Source organism: Silene latifolia, chromosome 2, assembly GCF_048544455.1.
Source record: "Silene latifolia isolate original U9 population chromosome 2, ASM4854445v1, whole genome shotgun sequence".
In the NCBI taxonomy this organism is placed as follows: domain Eukaryota; kingdom Viridiplantae; phylum Streptophyta; class Magnoliopsida; order Caryophyllales; family Caryophyllaceae; genus Silene; species Silene latifolia.
This window is the reverse complement of record NC_133527.1, coordinates 108,761,174-108,769,238: the sequence shown is the minus strand read 5'-3', so window position 1 is coordinate 108,769,238 and position 8,065 is coordinate 108,761,174. Positions and strand designations below refer to the sequence as shown.

The following is an 8,065-nucleotide window of genomic DNA, read 5'->3' as shown; positions in this document are numbered from 1 at the left end:
AAGAACAGATGGCCTTGAGACTCCTCCTCATGTTCACAAAGAGAGCATCTGTTTACAAATTGCATACCCCTAAGCTTGAGGTTATCAATAGGTTCTAATTGATTCTGAACAGCCAGAGAGCAAAAAATTCTATTACCAGGAATAATACGAGAATGTAAGAGACCTTAGGTCTAAGAACCAGCAGCAGGAGCATTCCTGAAAAAATCATAAACCTATTGTAGTGTTAACTTTGAACCAGATAGCCAACCATGGATGAGATGCTGAGCTGAAGAGATTGAACCAGATAGCTCAACCAATCTGTCTCTAGTAGCTAAAATACTCTTGAAACTGGATGGATAATGAACTTTTGAAGAAATATGCCAAATATCCTCATGCTTTAGAATATACTTCTACACCCATCTACTCCATAACCCCTGATCAGAAGCTAAAATGGAGCAGATCCATTTGCTCAGGAGAGAATAATTCCAAGCTTCCAAGTCTTTGATGTTAAACCCACCAGAAGACCATGGAGAAGAAATTTGGTGCCAGTTTTTAAAGACCATCCTTCTGGAACCCATAGGGATACCCTAGAAGAAATCCTTACAAAGTTTATTAATATGGGCAATCACAGTTCTAGGAAGAAGAACAGTAGAACACCAAAAATTCTCAAGGCCAAAAACAATAGAGTTGATTAGCTGCAATTTACCAGCATAAGACAGAAAACAGTTTAACCAGTGAGCCATTGCTTGCTGAATTTTGATGATGATAGTGTCAAACATGTCACTGGTTAGTCTGGAAGTGTGCAAGGGGAGACCTAAATAACTGAAGGGGAATGATCCTTCAGAAAACCCAGTAGAACTAAGTATAAGCTCTTTAACTGGTTCAGAGACACCACCAAAATAAATGCTAGTTTTCTCAGTTTTAGCATGTAATCCAGAGAGGAGAGTAAACTTTTGAAGAGTATCAGAAATAACAGAAACAGGAGGAACATCTCCTCTAATGAAAATCATTAAATCATCAGCAAAAATAAGATGGGTAAGTTTGATATTGCTGCACTTAGGATGATAAGAAACCTGAGTTTGATCACAAATTCTTCTGAGATAACGAGAAAGAATTTCCATTCCTAGGACAAAGAGATAAGGGGACAAGGGGTCACCTTGTCTAATGCCACTCCTGCCTTGAAAGAAACCAGTAAGTTCACCATTAATCTTAAGAGAACACCAGGGACTAGAGATACAACCCATAATCCATCCTCTGAATTTAGGAGCAAAACCCAGCAGCATCAAAGTATTAGAGATAAAGGACCATTGCAAAGAGTCAAATGCCTTTCTAATATCAACTTTAATCAAGCAACGGGGAGAAACATTTTTTCTGTTGTATCCTTTGACTAATGCCTGGGAAAGCATAATGTTTTCAAAGATGCTTCTATTCTTAACAAAAGCAGCTTGCTCATTACCAATAAGAGAAGGGAGAACCTGCTGTAGTCTGTTGGCAAGTATCTTGCTGATGATTTTATAAAACACAGTACAGCAAGAAATGGGTCTGTAATCCAGAACAGAACTAGGGATAACCTTCTTAGGAATAAGGGAAAGGAAAGTCGAGTTAGCTTGTTTAGGCATAAAGCTAGTTTTGAAGAAACTATGAACTGAGTTACACAAATCCAACCCAACAATGGCCCAAGTAGATTTGAAAAAACCAGCAGAGAAACCGTCGATACCAGGATAACTATTGTTATCCATACTAAAGACTGCATCCTTGACTTCCTTTAACGAAATGGAAGCATCAAGGGCAGTGCTATCAATAGGAGAAATGGCAGCACCTTCAGCTAAGAATGCATCACTAAGAGGGTGAACAGTTGATTCATGACCCAATAAACTCATATAGTAGTCCTGGAAAGCTTTGTTGATGTGATTAGGCTCCAAATGAAGCTGACCAGACATATCTTTTATGGCACCAAGCTGTTGCTGATGCTTTCTTGCAGAAATTCTAGCAAAGAAATATTTGGAACTACTATCAGCATCCTGAATGTGTTTTATCTTAGCTCTTTGTGCCAAAATGCTAAGTTCAGCAGCCTTGAGTTTGCTATACTCCTGGATTTTAGCTTTCTCCTCATGGATATGATCAGCAGAGAAAGGATCATTGGCCAATTTAGCTTGACAGTCAGTCAGGCCATTCTTAGCCTCCTTGACTCTAGCAGAAATGCTAGTGAAATCTGTTTGGTGGATCTGAGAGAGAGCATGCTTAACAGACTTAAGTTTTTCAAAAAAACAAAAGATAGGGCTACCTTTTTTATCAGTTTTCCAGGCCTCAGCAACAGTTCTAATATAATCAGGGTGATCAATCCAGCCATTCAAAAAACTAAACCTCTTCTTGATCTTCCTATCATCAGAAATATAGACAATGATAGGGGAGTGATCAGAAAGTCCAGATTCAGAGAAATGAGCAAAAGAATTAGGTAGAGAAGAGATCCAGCCAGGGTTGACAAGGACCCTATCCAGCTTGGACCAAACTCTAGAAGAGGGCTCTTGTTTATTAGTCCAAGTTAAATCACACCCAGAGCTAGAAATATCCTCAAGATGGCAAGAAGAAAGGCATTGATTAAAAGAAGTCATTTCATGCAAAACAGGAGGGTTATTGCTAAGTTTTTTCAGAGGGGTCCCTGACCACATTAAAATCCCCAAGCACATTCCAAGGGTCATCAGTGGAAATGCTATGCAGGCCATCCCATAACTACTCCCTAACAGTTGCATTATTACTGCCATAGACCATACTTATAAAGAAGACCAGATTAGTTTCAAAATGATGAACTTTGAAATAAATGAACTGAGCTTCAACAACTTTATTCAGAATAGCAGTTGTCTTTGGGTTAAAAAAACACCCAAATTCTCCCATTATAATGCTTACTATAATTGTAAACAGTAATCCAATCTTTGAATTTAGCCTGAATAATTCTGGAGGCTTGATTATGCTTAACTCTAGTTTCTAAAAGAGCTAGAATATCAAGTCTATTATTCCCAATAAAATCGACCTCACTATGTTTTGTAGGACAATTGAAACCTCTTATATTCCAAGAAACAATCTTCATAGAGGAATGGGGGTGGAGGAAACACTAGGAAATTTGGGACCATTAATAGAACATCCTGAGTGCATATCAGACCTGATATCAGGAGGGATTGACTCAGCAGGAGAGAATTGTTGGCCTAGTGTGGAACATCCTGAGCCTAAATTCTCAACCTGAGTATCAATCCCATCCTAAAGCAAGTCAGAAGTACCACCTAGTTCAGCAGGTAAAAAAGGGAGCACAATGTCATCAATTATCTCACCAGGCTCCAGGACCTGATAAGCATTAGAAACAGGAATTATATTTGTTCCCTGAAAATGGACCTTTTGAGATTGAAATGAATTCAATTCAGCAGAATCAACATTATCAGTAGAAGGATGCATTTCCAGAGATCCAGAACATACTGAGTGAAGAACAGGCTCCTCAGAATGGGGTGCCCTGGTAGGAGAGGAACCCAGGCCTAGCCCATGGCATTCTGAGCCATGAGTCCCTTCCTATTGAACATCCTTCCTCTGAGAGTCAAGCCCTACACCTAGTTCTGACCTAGGATCAGAAGATTTCTAGTCTTTCTTGAGCCATTTACAAGTACTACTTTTATGCCCCAGTTTACCACAACCAGAACAATAAAAGGGAACCCACTCATACACAATTTTCTGAGTAATTTGCCCTAAGAAAGGAGTATTGATCATAACCTAGTCAACAAAATCCTTAGAAACATCAGTTTCCACCATGACTCGAGCAAATGAAAGTTTGTCTTTGTTGGTAGTAGCAAGGTCAGCAAATAGAGGTTTACCAAGCTTACTAGCAATTTTACTTAGAACCGCATCAGACCAAAGATAAGGGTCAAGTCCAGGAAACAAAATCCAAACTGGAACCTTAGCCACAGCTTCCATTTCAGAGGAGAAAGTAGGGGACCAAGGCTTCAAAATAAGGGAGTTACCTCCTATCATCCAAGGGCCTTGCCTAAGCACATTATTCATGGATTCCTGAGAATCAAAACGAAAAGCAAACCACCCCTTCTTATAGTATTGAACTATAGGGAGAGCAATAGAGCCCCAAGACTTAGTGACAAATTCCTGAACCATAGTTAGAGAAGGCTTTGCACCAATAACATGCCCCATAAGGGTAAATTCCCAAATTTTCATTTCCTTAACAAAATCAGATTGTTCAATCTCAATTTCATCTAATTCAGCACTGTTAGGACAGTAATACAGACTCATACCAGCATTCACTGGAGCTTTAACCACATGTGACCATTTTTCCCCAATTTAGCAGGAATTGGAGAAGTTTGTACCGGAATTGAAGGGGAAACATTATTAACCACATTATTACTAGTCGTATGAACAGATTGAACAGTTCTAGGAACAGAATTCACAATAGGAATAGAAGAAATAGGAGTATTAACAGCAGAAACAATAGCATTTGATCGAGACAATTGAGGATCACCAGTTGGAGTAACAATCATAGGAGAACGAGAAGAAGAAGGTTTACCAGCCGAAAGACGAGCATCAATGGCGGAGACAATTAAATCATTCACCATACCCGATTTCGCACCCAAATGAGAAGAATTGTCACCCAAAAATCCATCCACATCGCCATGAGAGCTATCAATAGGAAGCTTAGTAGCTGGAGTAGCTAGGGTTGTCCGAAGTTTAGCAATGCGTCCTCTAGTTCTCGCCATTAATGACTAAGAAATCATCGAAAAATAGAGTAAAAAAAGTTTGTTATAGAAAGAGAAAAAAAATTTAGAGAAAACGTTTTAGAGAGTTTTTTTTTTTCTTTTTTTGATATCACATAAGTTGTTGTTTGATTATTGTTCTTCTTCTAGTTAATTAACTTAAGGCCTGAGTTATTAATTAGTGTAGCGAATTAATCCTTTCGCCGACCGGGTTAGAATTAATATAGGCTGCGATAATCAAATAGATTGTATCTAATTATAGCGACCGCATGTTAGAATCGATCTAAAGGGCATAATTGAGTCGGCCAATCTTATGACCTTAAACAGCTTGATAGATTTAGCAATTGATTAATAATCCCCAAATAATTGACCTAGTGAACCAGAAGTCCTAGACTTTTAATATTATTGTTTAAACCTCCTTTTAATTACTTGTAAGTAGTTGATTAGATCAAAACAAAACAAACCCCCCAGAAATTGGTTACCTTTAGACAACTTAAATAATTACAGACTTAGCTTTTACCACCTCCTTGTGGATTCGATACCTGTCTTACTGCTAGCTATTCTTGTTAGTCCTGAGATAGATTTACTTTAGTTTGGTGATACGACTTTAGCCACTTCAAATTTGGCGCCGTTGCCGGGGAGGCAACAATTGTTTAGTCTGTTTGTGTTTATTTTATCTCAGGGAACCCAGTTCCTTGAGACCGTTCTCACACTTCTCTTGTTAGTTCCGTGTATGCCTAGGTCTAATAGGTCCGAGATTATCCCTTTTGATCCTGAACCAGAGAAGACTTTTCGCTACAGACGGAAATTTAATCAAGAAGTGGGTCAAGTAGAAGACTTGAGTATACTTGACGTCGAGACGGCGAGCTCAACAGAGACAGCCGATCGGTCCTACAAAGAGGAAGAACACGACATTCCTATTCCTGAAATTCCAGTCATGACTGATATTCCCGAAACTACCATCATGCCTACTTTAGCCAGTCACTCCAAGCCGACCTTAGCTTCTATCCCACAAGGATTTAAGTTGCCCACTACTACCAACGGAACTTTTGAGATTCGGCCATCTTACATCAATTTGGTGGAATGAAATATGTTTGGAGGGACAGCTGCTGAGGATCCTGCGACGCATATAGAGAATTTGTCACCTACTGTTGTTCCATTCCATTAACAACTGGAGTGACACAAGATCAGGTTAAGCAGGTGCTCTTTCCTTTCTCTCTGAAAGATGGAGCTGCTGAGTGGTTGAGAGATATGGATATGGATAATGAGGGAGTTACAGACTGGAATTCCTTGACTCTTGCTTTCTACAAGAGGTACTTCCCACCTCAAAAGACTAATGCTCTGAGAAATGAAATTACCAGTTTCAAGCAAGGAGCTACTGAAGACTTGAATGAAGCCTGGACTCGCTTCAAACGCTTAGTCCGATCAGTTCCCCATCATGGTTTCCCGAAGTGGTTTCTTTGCAACCAGTTTTATAACGGGCTGTATGACGATCATCGTGCCCTTTTGGATTCTTCTGCTAATGGGAGGTTTCAGGATAACACCAATGATGGTGACGCGTGGAAGTTAATTGATCAGATTGCTACCCATACCGCTAGGTATGGAAATCCTAGGGGAAGCACTCGAGGTACTGGTGTTGATAGTGCCCTGGCAGCACAGCTGGAGACTATTTCTGCCCAGATTGCTGAGATAAAGACTACCCAATCATTGGGTAACAAGGAGAGAGTTTATGCCATGAGTCAGCAAGTAGAGGAGTCTTGTGCTAGATGTGGTTTAGACGGTCATGGTGCAGCTGATTGCATGAGTACATTGGAGCAGGTTAATGCTTTTCAGGCCTACAGACAGGGTGCACAAGGTACACCCTTCTCCAATTTTTACAATGAAAGAACGAAGGAACACCCATTCCTTCAATGGTCCAGTCAGAATGTACAAAACCCGCAGCAGCCACAAAAGAATGTTTATGTCCCTCCCAACAATCGCGGTAATCAACCGCCAGGGGGATATCGGAAGCAAAATCAAGGAGGCCAGCAGTTTAACAATCAATATCAACAGCCTCCTCAGCAAACTCCTTAACAAATTCCTCAACAAGATCCAAACAATGAGATGGCAGAGTTGCGCAATCTTTTGCAACAAACTTTGTCGATGCAGCAAAAGCAGACGGCTCAAATTTCTGAGCTGATTGCCCATAACAAGATGCTAGATAATAAAGTGGCTCAGATGGCACTTCAAAACCCATCAAAACAGGCCGTAGGTCTTCCTCCTCAAGGTAAACAAGCTCACGAGCAAGCTAATGTTATTCAGTTGAGGAGCGGTACTTCTTATGCGAATCTCGACCTACAAAGCCTTGAGAATGACTTGCCCATTATTGTTGATGAGGTCCCTTATATGTATCCCAAAGGACTGGGTAATTTGGAGCTTAGTGACGATGAAAAAAACCTGACGAAGTTGAAACACGAGCTGACGATAAAAGTAAAAAAGACGAAGGAGCTGAACCTGCAGAGGTTCCTCGATCGAGTCAGCCCCAGCTCGATCGAGGATCCAGTCAGCTCGATCGAGTCACCCCTCGACTCGATCGAGGCACCACTTCGACAGCTGACGGTGTTTCAAAAGTTGTTTCTAAGGTCAAGCAAGCTGAGCCCATAACTATTGCACTACCTTTTCCTCATCGACAACAAAAATCCAAGCTGGATAAGTAGTTCGGTAAGTTTATGGAGGTCGTAAATAATCTACATGTAAGTGTCCCTTTTACTGAACTAATCACTCAAGTGCCGGCTTATGCGAAATTCATGACGGAGATTTTGACAAGGAAGAGATCATTTGACGCGGTGGAAACTATTGCTTACACTCAGAAGTGCAGTGCCATGTTGCCAATCAACTCACCACCTAAATTAAAAGATCCAAGAAGTTTTTCTATCCCTTGTCCTATCGGTCATCTTTCTATTAGTAAAGCTCTTTGTGATTTAGGAGCTAGCGTCAGCGTTATGCCTTATTCTATTTGTAAGAAATTAAATATGGGTCCGTTGACAGTTACTAATATAACACTGCAGATGGCCGATAGAACTGTTAAACACCCATTGGGGGTGTTAGAGGATGTTCCCGTTCGTATTGGGAAGTTTTTCATCCCCGTTGATTTTGTTGTCATGGACATGGCTAAAGACAACCAAATCCCTATCATCTTGGGCAGACCATTCTTACATACTGCGGGGGCGGTTATAGATGTTAGGCAAGGGAGATTGACCTTAGCTGTGGGGGATGATACGATTATATTTAACTTGCAAAAAGCATTAAAACATCCCATGATAGAAGAGACTTGTCATAGTATAGATGTTGTTGATTTTACTATTGAT

The 8,065-nt window shown here is 40.3% G+C and overlaps 1 non-coding gene across 1 annotated transcript; it reads right to left on the bottom strand.

Moving 5' to 3' along the window:
- Positions 1 to 6,056: 6,056 nt before the first annotated feature.
- LOC141645090 (small nucleolar RNA R71) lies at positions 6,057 to 6,163 on the bottom strand. Its single transcript, XR_012544683.1, has one exon. It is a non-coding gene; the product is annotated as a small nucleolar RNA R71 (small nucleolar RNA).
- Between the last annotated feature and the right edge of the window lie 1,902 nt (positions 6,164 to 8,065).